The sequence below is a fragment of the Cygnus olor genome, chromosome 3, assembly GCF_009769625.2.
Source record: "Cygnus olor isolate bCygOlo1 chromosome 3, bCygOlo1.pri.v2, whole genome shotgun sequence".
Taxonomy (NCBI): Eukaryota; Metazoa; Chordata; class Aves; order Anseriformes; family Anatidae; genus Cygnus; species Cygnus olor.
This window is the reverse complement of record NC_049171.1, coordinates 87,947,179-87,965,286: the sequence shown is the minus strand read 5'-3', so window position 1 is coordinate 87,965,286 and position 18,108 is coordinate 87,947,179. Positions and strand designations below refer to the sequence as shown.

The following is an 18,108-nucleotide window of genomic DNA, read 5'->3' as shown; positions in this document are numbered from 1 at the left end:
TTGGAACAGAGGGAGTTTTATTAATAACCACGTACCTTCCTAACAATAAGACAGTTTGCAGCCAACAAGTTAAATGACTTCTTTAAAAAAAATAAAATAGTGGCAACACAGAAATTTCTCATCAAAAGATCTGAAACACAAATACAAGGTCATCTGAAGAAGGAGCTATGTATAAAAGTACACAGAGGAGCAAGAAAATTAGAAAAAGGGGAAGGAGCACTGTAAAAGAATGTCTGTTTCAAAAAAAAAAAAAAGAGGAAAAGCGTCTTACAGATCCTGTTTTAATAAGTAATACATTAAATAAGTAACCTTGATCTTTAGTTTTCTAAGAATATCTTGGTAGTTAACTATTTATTGTACAAAGAAATATTTAACACAGGCTTGCAGTTACACAACTATCCCCACAGCCTACTACAACAGACTTCAGAGAAGACATTCCAAAAGGAGCAGATTTTGAAACATAGACATCAAGCAAACTGCAAAAGAGCCTTTCCTTACTAGATGTTAATCTGAAAACCTTCTCTCTTATTTTGGTTCAAAACCCTGAGCTGAGAACTATATCCAAAAAAAAGGATTAAGTGCCCAAATCCTGTCTCCCTCTCACTTCCAGGGCCTGACTCCAGGGCTGCAATTCTTAGCCTGGTCTCTCCCTTCTCACCTCCTCACCCCAGAATGTGACTGCCTAACATGCGAAGCACATCAAACTTCTAGCCTATTTCTGAATTTTCATTGTTAAAGATCCCAAATGCTCAACAATGGGTTTCCAGAAGCATATCAGAGTCATCAACACCAAGCAGCTCCCCACTTAGGTCAGTCCTAAATCCTTTTGGAATCTGTACACCAAACACTCCTCTGCCTTGCTTGTATTAAGCATCCTTTGGCCATACCTAGCTTGTCACTCCCTTACTAAAAGGTGCAGCAGTGAAGCCCAGGGTCTTTATCCAAGGCTTCTGAACACTCCTTAAAGCTGTGAGAAATACGGGATCAATAATTTCATTTAGCTGAAAGAACTGAAGATCCACCACTGTCTTGGCTGAGATTACAGAGTATGTTTCCCAGCCCCAGAAAAACAACAAAATTCCATATTAAATGAAATAATGAGGTTTCTTTGGGCTGCAGAGTAAAAGCAAGTAAGAGCATGACTGTATAATTTAAGGAGAAGAGTACTCACTTTAGAAGAGGAAAAAAAAAAAAAAAAGTGAATTTTACTTCCTGCCCCAATGCCTACTTAAGATAAAAATATACAGACAGTCATTAGGGCAGGGCCTGGAAACCAAGAGTTTTAGGAAGGGTGGCAGCTGTTCTAGGAAGTATGTGTTCATGAGTTTGGTAAAGCAGAGCATGAGTAAGCAAGCTAAAGTAGGCAAGACGTCTTTAACAGAGGAGATTATTATTAGTCTTTTTAGGAAGCTATTTCATGAACAGTATGATGAAGTTGGAATGTCATGGCTATTCTGATTTGGACAACAAAAATCAGTATATAGCCAGATGGTAAATTGACTCAAGCCCTAGTCCAGCAAAGATTTTCTGATGTAATTTACCCCACTGGCATACAATTACATCATAACTTTATATGCATAAACTTTTTTTTCTCCTTCCCACTAGCAAAACCAGAAATTTCCAAGTGAGCTCTGGGTTCAAACACTGGGTTGCTGCAAAGCAAACAGAACTCCCTGATGCATGTTTTATGAACCAGCAACAAGATTATGGATTGGGTGGACCTAAGCGAATGGTGGGTTATAAACAGAAGCCCATCTATGATAACAATATTTCATAGAATCATCAAGGTTGGAAAAGATGACAGATGTCAGATTAAGGAGATTTGACTTGGTGAGACCAGACTTTATGCTGTAGAAATGTTATGTCTTTTTAAAAAATATAAAGAATAATATAGCATCATGACAAAGGAAATATGCAACCTGGGGCCATTTATTAAAGACAGCTTCACCAATATGTTTAGTAAGCATGCAAATACCCCCACTATAAATTACATTACTGATCGACCATATCATCTGTCATTTACTTAAATAATTGCCTCTAAGACTGATTTCTACATTAAAAACCATCAACCTTCTTTAGGCATGGTGAGAAAAATGTACTTCAAAAGTATATGGAAAATTCTTATTCACCAAGCAGATCCTGTTCCTGCACACATTTCCCACACTCCAGACTCTCTTGCACAAGCCCACCACTATTCTGTGTGAAACGTCTGTTTCCATAGTAAGGGTTGAAAGAAGAAGCAGTTTTAAGAGTAGCAGAAGGAGATGCATATGGGAATTCAGTGATATTTTACATAACATGTCATATCAGTATGTATCAGCTACTGGTATACTAAGCTTGGTATGACTTACGTGGTAGACTAAAGCAGACATACTGCTGAATCACTCATATTAAATCTGCTAATTTAAGATGATACGGTTATTTTCTGTTTACAAGAACTAAATATACCAAGTATCTGAACAAGAATAGCTCAAGTGCCACTAATTTTGCGAAGTTTATTGTGTCTGGTGTTACTCTTCAGGTGTTGAAGCCTTCTCCCCTAGCCTGAGAAATTCCAGATCGTTAGTAAAGAGAATATGCATAAATCACAGGTGCGAGAGTACAGTGTAGAGAGAGTCAAACCATTTCACCCATTTGAATGTGGTCAGAGGATACAGCATCAAGGGGAGCGGCTACTCAGAGAAGTGAGACGGCAGATGGCCACCAAAACAACCAGAGTAATTCTCAGGGGAGATTGTATTTTCTGCTGAGCTGTAAACATCAGCCGTGTGGGTATTTCCACACACCCACTCTTTGATCCTGACCCCCACACACTTAGGTGTAGGCTGAACTTTCTGATGGGAACGCTCATGAGTTCAGCTCTGCAAATACCTGTGTTTTTGGGGACTGGTCTTTGCAGCTGAACTGGACTCACCAAGTCAGTCTGTTGATATTGTCAGTGCTTGTAGCTGACGTTCTTTTACCTTCAATATAAGAGAAACATTATCCCCTGCCCCAGTGCCTCTAATCTGATAACCAGGTGGCTTTTAGACACGTTATGCCAACAAGCAAATGTAACAATGAAAAAGCACTACTACACTGACTATTCACATTGAATAGAAAACCCACAAAGAAGAGCACTGATTAGCAAAAATCCGAAGACCTGAGAATTTGTATCAGCTTTTTTATTCAAACACTTGGGTATTAGACATTGTCATTCTTGGATTAAAATAGGGAGCCAACATGAAAACATGTCTATCAAACTTAGCGATGAAAAGTGATTATAACACAAATATGTTAACAGAAAACATTCTGTGGAAGATGTTTAGAGTACCTATACAAATGTTATGTAGCCAAGCCCAGACAGCTGAGCAAAAAAGAAAACCACACAAGTACCCCTTCAGTATTTTTATAAGTAGTTTCCTCTCTTTATTCAGAACATCCTGGGAGTGGCTCCTGTGTATAATGGCATTTTCAACTACAGAAAGGAGCTGGCAAAACTGTGGTTACTCTTCAGATAGATGTTTTCTTGTAGAGCAGAAATATGCCCATTCAGAGAACTGTAAGACTGCCCTAATTATTTCCTTGGAGTACAGGAAAAGAATTTAACAGGAACCTTACGAGGTTCTCAGTGATATGAACTTCTGCAGAGGGACAGCAATGTTTAGGCTGTTACTGAATCTCCATGTATGTAAGAAATTCCAGGATGAATGATTTATGTTAAGTATTGGACTTTCTGGATATATATCTATGTCAATGAGAGGTGCAAAGGCCAAGCACGTCCCAGAGCAAAGCACCCAGAAATTCATTTAATGTATTTCATTATGCCTATGCAGAACTGCCTTGACTTACACAAACTTAATCAGAGGGGCAGGAAGGTGTTATATTCAAAGAGCTGAGAACATGTATTTTCATGAGATCAGGATATTAAATTACAAAAGAGTGATGTTACAGAGGTTGTGTCTTCTACTCAAGTGTAAAATCAATGTGTGTCCCAATGGCGTCCTAAGACTGGTACTCCAACAATGGAGGTTGCAGTTGGAATCATCAGAAAAGCCATAAAGGGAGGATAGCTTGAAGACTACGATATTCTTATTTCTCAAAGTACCCTGTCTGTGTTTAACAGTAACTATCCCTAACAAAGTGGGCTGATGATAAGGATTTAAACAACCCTGGCCTTGAGAATCTTGTAATGTCACTCATGTTTTCTTTACTTTGTGTACAGAGGATTTAAAAGTCTAGTCAGTAGCCTTGAATTTTATTCAAAATAAGATACAGTAATGACAGCTGGAGGCTGTAAATACAACTGCATTGTTTATCTTAAAGTTTGCAGATCCAAGCAATGAGTTATTCTCCTTTATTGTGACTGACCTTAAAACGCAACAGTATAGAGGCACAAAACTGAGCTTTCCTCACCACATTTCTATGAGACAAGTCAGTGACAGCTTTGACAGCATGTTTCAATACATATATTATCTGAAGGCGAGTTCAGCACTACAGTTTTGTAATTTTTACTATCCAATCATCTCTAGTTCCCCTTTATACTACTGTCACCTCCCAGGGATGCCTGAGAACAAAATCAGTTGCACGAGGTACATATACAACAGGTTAGTAATCCAGCTGATGCAGGACCTTACGGCTTTACATCAGACTTTGGTACCAGCCCTGGCACAGTGGTTGTGCCAGAGCTAGCAAAGAAGGAAAGCAGGAACAGTCTGAGCTGTTAGCCATTTTCTGGTAGATTTGGGGTTTAACTTAGGTTCAAAGCATGGTCCTTCAACAGACCTTTTAATCTGACTAGGTAGCTTGCTCAACAGAGAATGTCCATCACAGACATAAAATACAACATCTGGAAACGAGCACACTGTGAACTAGTGTTACCTCAAATTAAGGACTCCTACAAACCCGAAGAAGGAAAGAGCCATTCTGGGGTCCAAAGAAAAAAGGGAGAGTGAACCAGTTATCCTCCCTGCCCCATGTGTGATGGAGACTCGGACAGGCCCACGAGGCCCCATCGGAGCCGAGGTTCCCTGGGGACTACAGGCTCCTGAGTGCAAAGCCAGGAGGTGTCTTGCGGCCCTGTAGGGCTGCCACATTCATGGCTTTGCAGGCCATTTGCGTGGAGAGGCTGCAAGGCAACCACAGCCAGACAGTGCTTGAGCTCGTGGTTCAAAAGCAGTCTACCCTCAGAGACTAGAACAGGCAGGAAACCAAGCAGACTTCTGGTTTTGTGAACAATTGAAACTGATTGACATTTTCCTATAAAATTTCCAGTAAACTGGCAGAGCCATAAACTATGGTTTAAAAGATAACTAAAAGTCTTCACGGAGAAATACATGAAGTTTCTCTTTTATGTGAGAAGTCTGAATCGGGATTATTCTGCCCATCTTTAAAGAAGGGACCACGATTCACTAAACTAAACCTGCCAGTGTTTATTCTCAATCCCATTCTGAAATGTAGGTCTTTTACCTTGAGATGTACCTTCCTCAACAGGATCCCACTGCTGTCCACCACTGCTGTCCACCTCTGTCAGCCTTTCCTAAAGCACCTGGCATTCCTCAGTCTCATCACATACCAAGCTCTACTACCCATTCATTTGTTCCAATTCCTTCTAAATCTTCCTCCAAAAAGTAAAACACAATAATTTATCTCTACATAAATAATTGATCAAAAGTTTCTTTATGTATATCTTATATTCTAATTCTTATGTTTTTAAGCAAAACTTCAGACTGGAACAGTCAAGAATTATCAGATGGGGAAATCAATCATTCATGAAGCATAAACATCAAAAATGCAACCATCTAAAAATAAATTGAATTAAAAACCTGGAGATATTTAGGATACTCCGTGTTTTTAGGGAGGATTTTTTAATCTTTACAAGCTAATTATGCATTATTATCCAGAATTAATCAATTATATCTTAATCAGTGCATCTTCACTCTTCTCCTATACATCTCTGTTTCTACCTTCTTCTTTGCAAAAAAATCTCTTCTTTCAACCCTAAAAACTGACCAGTCACAAGCAACTTTCTTCAGACTGATCACACTATTTTGGTGGGGTACCTTTGTCAGTTCCTTACATGAACATTTTTAAGCCAAATACTGAAAGTGCTGTATTCTCAACTTGCATCATTACCTATTAACTCGCTCTACCGAGAAAGGAAAATACATTTGCCATAAACAATCTCTTTACACTATCATCTGAGTGAACAAACATTATTTTGCCTCCCCGGCTAGCATGAGGACAAAACACAGCACCTGTCTAGTTCCTGCACAGTAAAAACAATGCTATTGTTAATCACAGGTCAGAAAAATAGACATTCAGAGTATGAATGACTGCTTATCAATGAGGTGACAAAAATACGCCTCACTCTTAAGTGTTTTTACAAAAGGTCTCGGATGAAAATAGGAAAGCAATGGTAGTTTAGAAAAAAAAAATAAAAACAGGGAAAATCACTTACTGTACTTGGTTCTGCAGAGGTATTCAACACAAACATCACCCTTCCTTGTCCAGCTGCCAAGTGCTAAAGCACGAAATGAGCAGCTGTTTCCTTCAAGCTGGGGCTGTGTGTCTTAACTAGTCACATGCCCCTCCTGATAAATCTCACTGCTGTGCCAGGAGGTCAAATCTGAAGATCATTATTCCCCTTATTAGAAAATCCTTTTCATAACAGCAGCCTTCGTTAAAGCATTTGACTGGAACGTGGTGCTATGTGTTCCATAACTTTTTTTTTCTTTTTTTTTTTTCTTTCTAAATGACTAACACCAAACAGTAGATAAGCCTTAATCAACAATAGGGGCAGTACAAATGGAAAGTTAAACACATCCCTGTTAATTGCTTCGGTTTTGTGTCTGACTTCACAATTTGCTGTATTTAAATTTAGTCTTAATGTTGGAAACAGAACAATTTAAAGCACAGTGGCATTCATAGTGTCTTTAAGACCTGGCCTCTCCACAGATCGTGTAAAATATGTGAACAATCCCACTTTTGGGGATTAGGCGTGCTTAAGTGGCAATATTGTTACCTCTTGTGTTTGCATAGTAGAGTGATGAGCACTTGCAGTTAATTTCTATTTCAGTATCTAGTATTTTTGCAGCGTAGAGATGGCTCCCCATTCTGCCAGACATTGCTTAGTCACACAGGGATAGCTCTTTGGAGGTGGGGACTACCAGCCTAAACAGAGACAATAAAATGGAAAACAAAAGCATCCTTATCCCCATGTTCCCAGATGTAGGACAAATGAAGGAGAAACACTGAAGTAAAGAAATTAACAGATTCTGAAGGAATTTTCCATGGAGATGTGTAGCCATACATTACTGAAATTTATCTAAGACTCTGTAGCCTAATTCCCCACAGCTGGACCACATATTTAAAGATATTTAGGTATCTGAGGACAAGAGCATACTGTCAATGGGATTTTGAGGGTAAGGCACAAAACTCAATTTTCTGAAATGCTTAATTTCCATCCCACATGGAAATACTATACCGAAACTGGTGGTAGTTTAAATTTAAAAAACTGACAGTACACGGGCAATTGCTGTACCCTAGTATAGGATGTGGTTACCATCATTAGATGGATGGTACTTTATTGTTTTGCAAGCAAACCAGATCTTGCAAGATCACACAGTCTCATTGGATTATGAAGTGCATTATAGGGCATTTTTCTGAAATACAACCTCCACTAATAGTATGGCATCTGAGATTTGAACAAATTTAAGGAATTGCTCAGAGCCAGAAAGCTGCCTGTTTTTTAAATTATTAAATTATAATAGCATATCTAACTGGCACATTTGTCAGAAATTGATGAATGCCTGCAAATCACAGAAGATGAGTGAGGGCTGGGGGGAAAAAAAAAAGGCAATTCAGGTTGCTTCCTTTGACCTTACCCAGCTCTACATATTATATAAACTTGCACATGGTTATGAAAGCATGCAACCCTCACTGCTGCCAGCACAGCCTGAAGCAATGAAGAAGCCCTCATGCTAATTATCCATGCCTTTGTGGGTCTCTCATTTTCTTGGTATCACAGAGAAAACACTAGGTTTCCTTGAAAAAATTTCATGAAAAAAACCTCCCAGACCTCACTGATTCTTATCACCCAGGAAAATGAGGGGTAACCCAGCCTGTTAGAGGACCTTTTTTTTTTGCAGTTTCAGTGCTGAAGGACCCTCGAGTCCCTTGGCCACAGCCCCGGGTAGTGGCCTCCTCACACCTCTGCCACCAGCACCCCTGAAACCCCAGCCTTTTCCTGGTGATATGGCAGGGTTTGGTGCCTTGTTTGTCCTCGTTCATCTCTGCACCTGCACCCTGAACACAACAGATATACGAGAAGGAAGCATTAGCTCAAAGTCTCTTCAGTTTATGGCCAGGGAAACTCCTCAGTTATTCACCCAGGGTGAAGCCCTGAGTGGCACCCTCCCTGCCCTCGCCACCGTGGCACACCTCACCGGCTGTTAGTCCCATTAGGGCCCTCACAGAAGACACGGAAACGCTTCTATCAGACTTCAACCTTTTGGCCAGCCATTTCAAAGGGCGGAAGTACACCAGACCCGAAAGGTGATGGACCTGCCCATGGTGGGGGTTTGAAATTAAATGATCTTTAAGGTTCCTTCCAGTGCAAACCATTCTGTGATTCTATGACTGGAGCCCTGGGTGTCCCCAGGGCCTATTGCAGCCTTGGGAGTGAGAGGTGCCAAGGGGTGGCCCCACAGCAGCACCCAGTGGCCTGAGGTCCCCAGTGCAGCCTGGCCCACCTCAGTGCCCATTTCCCTGCCGCCACCTGCGTTCCCCATGATAACGCCCCTGGAGTGCCCTAGGTAGCTGCTGGGACGCGGGTGGCCCATCTCATGTGGGTGCTAGGGTGAAGCTGGTGGTGGTCTTCTGAATGTCCAGTGTCCAAAGGTTGTGCACCATTGGGGCAATTCCCACAACAGGGATGTGGGTTTGTGCATGAAACACTTGAACGCAAGATGATGCCAGACCTCAGTTTTGCCTTTGTAAACACAGTAAGTAAATGCATCACAAGGAGTGCTTCTGGCATGGCAGGTTAGTGTCTAGGTAAAGGGTAAATGGTTGCTACAGATGTGCAGCACTGCTTTATCCCAGTGCACAAGGGGCTTGGCAACATGTCAACAAGTTGTTCCTCTCGGTAGTCCTGGGAGGCTGTGTTGATGTGGTCTCCTCAGAAACTCCATGAAAACTTTCATCTAGCCTCTAACAAAAGTGTCCCCATGTATGGGGCTTTGCCACCCCGAGGCCTTCAGAGCTCCTGAGGATGTTTTAAAAGAGGGGCAGAGGAGATTGCAAAACCTAGGAGTTTAAAAATGAGAAATAAGTCCACAAGGAATGAATTCACTTAAGTTTAGGACACTGGCAGGAGAATAATTTCAAAGAGGGAATTAGAACTGCCCTTGCAGAACTGAGCTGGAGGCTCCTGTACTCTTTGTCCCAGGGATGGCTGCTCGCAGAGCCAAGTGTAAAATATCAGGCCTGCCTGAGACAAAGGTGAAAGCACTTGTGCTTTAGGGCATGGCCCATTGAGCAAATGAGTTATCTTTGATAAATGCCATTTCATTTCTCCTAAACAATGTTTTCATTTGAGATCAAGGATAACAGAACTTCATGTGCAGCTTTAAAAAGAAAGGAACATAAATTTCCTTACAAAATTAGTAACAAAATGACTGCTAATATTTAAGAAAACATGATTGAAATGTGTTCCACAATAGTCTACCAATCCACACATACCACTTTAGGATTACTTTTTCCATTTCTTTGATTATGCAATGTCCATAGCACTCTCTTACATTTATCAAGACCCTTTGATATTTATCATTGATTAAATGCTGGTAGTACATGGACCATTAAAAATATAACAGAGAACAGTCAAAGTCATCACTGGACTGAATAGCTATCTATTTTTATTTGGTAGTTATATTTCACTTAGGGACATAATTTGATAATAGTGCGTGAATGGCGATTTTCAACAGACAACTTGGGATACACTCCCTAAAAAGAAAAGGAGTCTTTGTACTTTCTGAAATGACTAGACAAATAAATTATTTTATGTGGTTCAGTAAAACTTGCTGTAAACTCATTGTGGTTTATGCGGAAAAAAGTTTGTCAGTTCCTCATGCTGAATGGTCAGATTTAAATCATCATGAAACAGAATAGAAAAATAGCTTGGGTATAATTGCTGAAAATAAAACTCTCAAGAATTTTGTGAGGGTTTCTTTTTTTTCTTTTTTCTTTTGTGAAGAAATGCCAACATACAAAGAGACAAGGTAGCTAGTGCAGACACAATGAGTCAAAGAATATAATGTTGTGTTCTTATATCTATCAGATGGCATCTTCTGCATGACAAAAACTTTGCTATTTGTTCCACAACAGTGTATTTGTATTAGCTTCTCCACCTGTTGAGAAAACAGCTCAAGACTTGATTGGAAAAGGTATATTTTTCTTTGTGGAAACTCAAAAACTAAGAGATGAACATAGAATTCTCAGTCATGGCATGAGAAATCTTGAACAGTAATAACAACAAAGAAAAGAGTACAGTTAGCACAGAATTGTGATAGTATGAAAATACAAATAGTGTGGATAGCTTTTAGAAAAGTCACAAAGAACTAAAGAATGGAACAGTTGTCCAATTTGATTGAGTCTGAGATCAGGAAGTCATTTGCTTTTATTGGTGCTGGATAAATGGATCCAGAGCCTCTCCCTACTGTAGGAAGGGCTATTTTATGGATGGCTTTTAACTATTGTTTCTCTTATCTTTTTAGGCATACTTGGCTATGTCTTGTTTATGTGTCATTCCATTAATTGTAGGTGCATTCATTTAAAAATTGAGTACTGATAAATGGTGTATCTCAGCATCAGTGCTTTGACACTGTGCTAAAATGTGGAATATATAAATATTTTCTGAATATGGCAATTTTGGAGGGGTGGTTTTTTGGGTTGCCTGAAAATTTCTTTTTCTGTTAGCATGTTTTTCCAGAGTCTGTATAACAGGAGGTGAGATTCTGAGTGGACATAAATGAACCCTTGGAGAAACTGAATCAGGTTATGCTAACTGCAAGTCTGCATTATTACATTTTTTTCTTAAGTGGTTGACATATTATTTGTCTGTGGTCTTCTAGAATATGTGGAATCCTTAGCTAATAAGCAGTGCCTGGTTTGAGGGCCTGCCTCAGATATTATATAGCCTTCACTATCAGCAGAAGTGAATGAAAGCAGACCATGGAAGCCTTCACTAGACAGGATGTTTTATAAATACCTAAGTGCGATTAAAAAATCTGCTATAAATAGTCTAGCAGCTCTCACAATAAGCTGCCAGCTAAAGGGCATCTGAAGGACATAAAGGAAAATAAATTTTGTTGAAAATATTCTATGTTTCTCAGCATTATACTACATTCCATCAGTTTTAAACATCTATAGGCAATGTGATATTCTCAGTGCTCTAGGGGGCACAGCAGTACTGCAGATGCCATTTGTACATCCCCTTCCATACCCAAGGGTACACCCACTAGCCATGTTGTGGCTGAGAAATCAAGAGCTGAGAAGATAAGATTAGGTCATCCTTAACTCCAGCCCTTGAAACAAGTCCCTTATTTATAACAGCAATTACATGTCTTAGGTGGAGCCTATAGCAATGCCTGGAGTTAAGGTTGCTGGTTGCTTTCCACTGGAAAGAAATGCTTTCGTTTGCTTTTAAGTATATGAGAATATGGTAGTTTAAGCAGAAATTCTATATGTTGTATACAAGCCTGAATACTCATATGTATACTACTCATGCTCTTATGTATACATCAAACTCTTGATGTCCAGCTTGAATTTGTGGCTCAGTATTTGGAAATATTGTATACTCACAGCTGCAAGTTAACAGTAATTGTGTCTTAGCTCATATAATATTTTCTCTGAAGTAATATAGGAAGATATAAGATTTTAGGGACTACAAAATTGGCATTAAAAAAGAGGGGATAGTCTTAATTTTTCTGTACCTTTGGTCCTCAGGTGTAGAAAGGGGATGAGAATAAATAATGGGGTGAATTAAGTGATTTCTTTTTTTTATGCATGCAGCATAAAAACAAACAAACAAACAAACAAACAAAAAAACATACTCTAACAAAAAAACTAACCTACCAAAACAGCTCCCTTCCCCAGTATTCCCTCCGAAAGCCCACAGTATTCACAGAGAACAAGGAAATTTCTGGTTCTCCCCTTATATCAATATAGGTAAGAATTCTTAATTTATAAAATCATCATTATTATTGTTCCTGTAAGACTACATTGTTTGTTTGTTTCCAGATCGTTTTACTAGGTTCTGTTTCACAGTGGTTGTAATTCTTGGTTTTGTATTTGTCTTGTTGCAGAACATGTTTGTAAGTAGAAACACCTTATTCTAAGCCCGCGGTGTAAACTGCGCACTAGTGGGCTGTTGCACTGAAGAGGACGTGTCAGAAAGTGAGTGTTTTCAAAATCATATGTAAGCCCATCAGTATTATTTAATTATTTTAGGTGATATATGGGTGAGCTGATGTTTGTCTTTTAACCTGTGTGTTTTCTTCAAACATGCATTTCAAAAATATCTCCTGATGCTCAGCCAAGGTGCTTGGATAGACCAGGATGAGGCATTCCTATTGAAAAGCACCAACTGAGCAACAGTATGCAATGTGAGACTACCTGTGTTAGTCTGATCTGAAATAACTAAAGGTATAAATTACAGACATTTTCTTTACATTTTTGATGGAAATAAAATTAAAACAGAACAACAGAATCAGACTGCCAGTAGGATGCCTATTTGAAACTTTTCTGCCTGTGAAAATTCTGCACTGTGATCATACTTAGTATGTTATCCATCAATATATATAAGCTCTGCTGCACTGCATGCAAACATCTCGGGGTCTGTGTTTCCAAAGTTACTGTGAGATGAGTGAATTTGGATCCATCTGTGTCTTCTGTGTTTTATGAAGTACATATGAAGTGCAAAGATGTGAGACAGGCTGTTGCTTCCATGCTCATGAGCTGGGATGAAATTTACCTGTTATAGTTACAAAGCTTAGTATTTTTGTATGCCAGAGTCCCTTGGGTCCAAGGCACCTGTATGTGTAACTACTGAATTTATTGCACTTATTTGAATCTGTTTGCCTTTCTCTGTTGCTAATGTTCCCATTTCATGTCTGTTAATGGAAGTAGGATGCTACCCTGCTTTTTTATCATATTTCTACTTTTAACTATTGCTTAAGTCACTTTCTCACCCTCCTACTCTAAAGATAACAGAATGATGTACTGTGTCCAGAGTTCCACATAGGCTGCGTTGCAGTATAAAACCATAGTGTTACAAAGGTGGCATGGATGTTCCTTGTTTTAAGATAGAAAGAAGAGATTAGCCGTGACTGTGAGGAAAGTCAAGATATTTGGAAGAACTCAACGTTAGTTCACCTTCCCTCTTCCCGTTTCTGAAATTACAAAGTCTACTTTGTAGTTCAGTTGAACTTGAATGTTATTTCATTTTTCCTTTTCCCTATATTAATGTCATCTGCTCTTTGAAGGTTTATCTTTGTCTCTGGCTTCCCAAATCCAAAATATCAGTGAAAAATTTTATGATACTATGTTGGAAAAATGAAGTATGTTAGGATATAAAGGATGCTAAGAATGCCAAGCTATCTAAACAGAGATATTGGTACACATTAATTTTTGTTCTCTCTAGCTACAGTGATCTACAGCTTTATAATTTAAAATCTATAGTGAATTAACTAGTGGGACAATGCCAGACCTGCTAGCTTGACAGAACATTAAATTCACCACAAACTGAGTTATTGTGCATGTAGCTGAATCATATTGACAGAGTAGACTACTCGCAGTGTTATGCATCACACTTGGCTGCTTACTTGCTTTCATTTCACCTCTGCTATCCTGACCAAGTGACATCACTTCTTTGCAATACTGGCAGTGGACTGGTGTGTTTGCCATTTTCCCCTGCTATCAAGAGCTGGGACAGGTTTCTTCTCCCCACATGGTACCATTGTGGTTCCCAGGAAGGACTGTGCTAATTAACAGTGAGATTGCCAACCCTGAAAGTCAATGGAAATAGGAAGACGACAAAGACAAGAATACTTCTCACAGCCAGCATGTCTTTTTTTGTGCTAACCCAAGACACAGAGGATGCCTACATGGTTACTGAATTTGCAAGCCATTTGGAGTAGTCATTAGCCAGTGTATCTTGTAGTATTTTACATTAAATTTTGCTATGAACAAGCATCAGTAATACTATGTCGTATAGCAGAGTTCTGCTTTGTTCTAGGTATTCTATTAATACAATAATTTGGGATGTATAAGAACTTCAGGGTTTTTTATGCTCTTAGTTGCATAAACTGCAGGCTGTCCCATTTTCCCTAGCTCCGTTTTCAAAGTAGCCCTTGAGGCTGTGCATTCCAGCTTCTCTGTTCTGCTGCAGTGTTGGAGATCCTCTGTGGTCAAAGGATCTTCGAATCCTGGGAACAGAATATTAATTGTGGGCAAGGTGGCAGTTATATGCACAGCAGTCTATCTTGTTCCCCCTCACATTGCTTTTGGTTGTGACTGTATGTTGTGTCTTTCCACAACTTTGCTATGCTGTTGTGTGTTCATGGAATATAAATCCACTCTCGATGATCCTTGTAAAGAAAGTCCCAGGTCAAATTTCCCTCTTTTGCTTGTCTTTGGTTCAAATAACTCTTTTTACATTGTGTATGTGTATTTAAGTTTCTGATAATAAGAGATTTGATAATTTCATTTTTGCTGTATGTCTCCGTTTGGTTACTGCTGCTACATCTCATCTGCTTTTGAACAGTGACTCCTTTATCTTGTAGCACTATTTGCACATGGCTGTGTGGTAAATGGGCGAACATAAGACAAAAAGATAGCTGCAGATTGGCATGAAGAGTGACTTGTGAAACAGCTTTTTCATTCATCCTGTTGCTTATGCAACAATACTTCTCTAGTCCACTAAAAGAGTAGGAAGGCAAGCAAAGTGTAGTTAATAGCTTTTTCTGATGGGGCACAGAATATATCCCTTCAGGGAGAAACTGTCTTCCATACACACATTGACCTTCACCCTTGTGCAGTAAGCTGGTACAAAGCCTGTGCACCCTTTAACTCTCATTTGAGCTAAGGGATTTGCATCAACTTGAACAATTCTCACCGTAGTGAGTCTCCATTTGCATGTACAACATCATGGTCTGCTCCTTAAACTTTTATCTTGAGCATACTATATCCATATGTTCTGTTGTAAGCAGGCAAGTTTTGGGGTTTGGTAAAAGAGGAATGGTAAAATTAGTGTGCCGTATTTGAAGTCAGACTGGATGATCTAATGACTCTGCCTGGCTTTAAATTTTATCATCCTGTTGAAATAGTTTTGCTTGAAATCAATGGGTCTACTCATATGCTTAAATTTAAGCACCTGTATAAACATTTGCATGAGTCAGGATGTTATTCAGCACATAGCCATAAACTGTTTTTCCAGGGATTATCAATGAAATTATTTTTGAGCAGTGACATTTCTGCTGTGCAGCTGCTTCTCTTTGTAGAACTATCTTGATGCTGTCCAGTATTTAATTTTGATTTCTTAATATGTCTTAATGCATGTAATGAGTTTCTTTTTATGTTCCCTCTCCCCCATTTCTGCTTGTTGAGTGAGACTGTACTGTAGACTGTACATGTGTCTTCAAAAAAATCTTGCTTCCACTGCCCCTAGACAGACACACTGCTACTTCTACATCTGCTGTTTTTTCCCTGTAATGTTAGTGGACTTCACTATGACTTGGAGCACAGAGCTCCCTTGTAAGAGCATCTGGTGTAGTGGAATAAGGGCTTAGGAAGAAATTAAGATACCTACACTGGAACAACTGCATGAGGCATAACAAATCCTGCTAAACCCGAACAATGTATGTCATGGTTTATCTGCTACTCAAAGTGCATTATTTTTTAAGTCTCGTGATTTTTCTTTAAGTCAATCTGAACTTTCCTGGAAAGCTGAGAAATACAGGGTGCCCACAGAGTAATCACACTTGACTGCTATGAAAGTGGTTTCACAGCTTAATCTTGTAGTTTTTATTTTATTTAAATCCCCTTAAAATTCAGATTATAGATTTTTTAGTTTCTGCTTTGTCTTTTTGTGGGCAAATCGCTAATGGAAATTGAAATCAAGGAACATTACCTGAATGAGAGCATGCCACGCTAGTAGCTCAAATTGTAGTCTAAAGAGCTTTCTCTTGTAAATATCTGCAGAGGCTCCTTTTACTCCCATTACAGATGTTTCATTCTTCTCAAGACCAGGCTTATAACCTCTTGGAAATAAGAATTACTGTAAATAATTGAATACTTTGAAGTCAGACAAAGAAAAGCGTGATCCTTTCTATAAGCATTATCTAACATCTCTTTCACTGGAATTGCTGCTTGGCACCTCCCTGGATCCAATTTTCAGCTGACTGCTGCTGTTTACAATTGCCCTATCGCAGCTTTTCACCTACATTGATGACATCCTGCCTTGCTATCTTCACAATAACAGACTCTAAACATAATAGCATCCTACAGGGATACAGTAGAATAACAACACACCACACTTCCTTTTAACTCACTAGCAGCTTTTTACAATGAGTTACTAATCCTAAGCAACATCTGAATAACAAATGAATAATCTGAATAGCATACGTATAGGGGTAATGTGTTAGCACAGGTGAGACTAATGTGAAGGTTATTCTCATAACTAGTTCAAAGATGAAAATCACTTCATAAAATCCCAAATCTAGTGTTCTCCAGCATCTATCCTCCTGCTTTCAACTCACAACACTTCCTTTGTTAGAAGAGCAGAGGACTCATTTGAAATTGAAGAAGCAAACAATCTTAAAATAACTTTTCCTCTTGCCCTGTTAAAAGACTGTCCAGGTGATGCTAATTCAATTGTGATTCATTGATATGCTCTGTAGTCTTAAAATTGATTTTTTTAATATATGAAGTCATAATAGTGTATCTCTGTGTACAGTATCTGAAAATAAGCAGATTAAAAATTCCACTCCCATTTTGCTGTAGGTTTAAATTAGAACTCAGAGTTGTAACTACATGGTACTGCAAAACAAAACCACAATGAATAATAGATATTTATATGTATATATAGCATATTTTTATGCATTCGCACACATAATTACCTGTCATAATAAAATCTAAGACTATAGAAAGTTTCAGGTGCCTTAATTTTGGCAAAGTTCCTATCTTCAATATACCTTATGGGTATGAGACTGAATTTTCACAACATTTTAATTATAAATTGTATTCATTTCATATGTTTATATAATCTAAATTAACACAACTTGTGTAAATATACATTACATATACTTCTCCCTCCCTCACTCTGTCTCTAAATTTATATATTAAACCTAATGCAGAGTTGACTTCATTACTTTTCTTTGGGGCATACAATTTCCATGTTTATCTAGTACTTAATTGCAGATTATAAAATGAGGAAGACACAGGTGAGGAAAATATCAAAATTATCTTGTGAATATATGGCAAAGGCCTCTTTTGCTTAAGGAAAGGTCTGAGGAATCTGTAATTGAATTCAGAGTTCTTTATCTAAAAGTTAGACATCCTGCCAAACCTTTATCTAAAAATCAGATCCAGTTCCTTTGCCCGGACTCACTCTGCTTTCATTTACTAGTCTGGTCACATCCAAAGACACGGAGAACGCAGCGAGCAGAAATGCCAACAGGAGACACTTACCCGAATTTGACAGGTGTCTAGCCTTCAGCACACTCCTTTTTCAAGCAGCTCTTCTTTTGCAACAGTGCTGGGATGCTGAGGTTGTTCGTCCTGTGCACCACGCTGACTCTCAGCCTTGGCAGGGCCCTGGTGAGGAGCAGGGCTCTGCTCTGTTCACTCCCAGCAGCTTCACTGAGGCTGGGGCTCTTTTGAGCTCAATTAGTTCTAGATTGTTTGGCTAAATGGCAGCCACACTTCCTTCTATTCTTTCCCAACTTAGTTTTCCTGCCTCCAGTGGTGCTTTTTCCTTTCTTTGGACTATAAATAGGCCTGCCACAACACAGTCTATAGCAGTAAGGAAGGCAGGAAATGCACTTAAACAAAGGAAAGATCTTAGGTTTT

The 18,108-nt window shown here is 39.0% G+C and overlaps 1 protein-coding gene across 3 annotated transcripts in view; it reads right to left on the bottom strand.

Moving 5' to 3' along the window:
• The window catches only part of RASGRP3 (RAS guanyl releasing protein 3), a 62,518-nt gene extending 44,630 nt beyond the window's left edge, over positions 1-17,888 (bottom strand). For 2 of the 3 annotated variants that reach the window (XM_040551517.1, XM_040551519.1), the window contains exon 1: positions 6,440-6,549. The gene's annotated coding sequence lies outside the window, so the exon portion shown is untranslated. Of the gene's footprint in view, positions 1-6,439; positions 6,550-17,727 lie in introns of those variants that run through there. The other variant, XM_040551518.1, reaches the window with a different exon arrangement.
• Between the last annotated feature and the right edge of the window lie 220 nt (positions 17,889-18,108).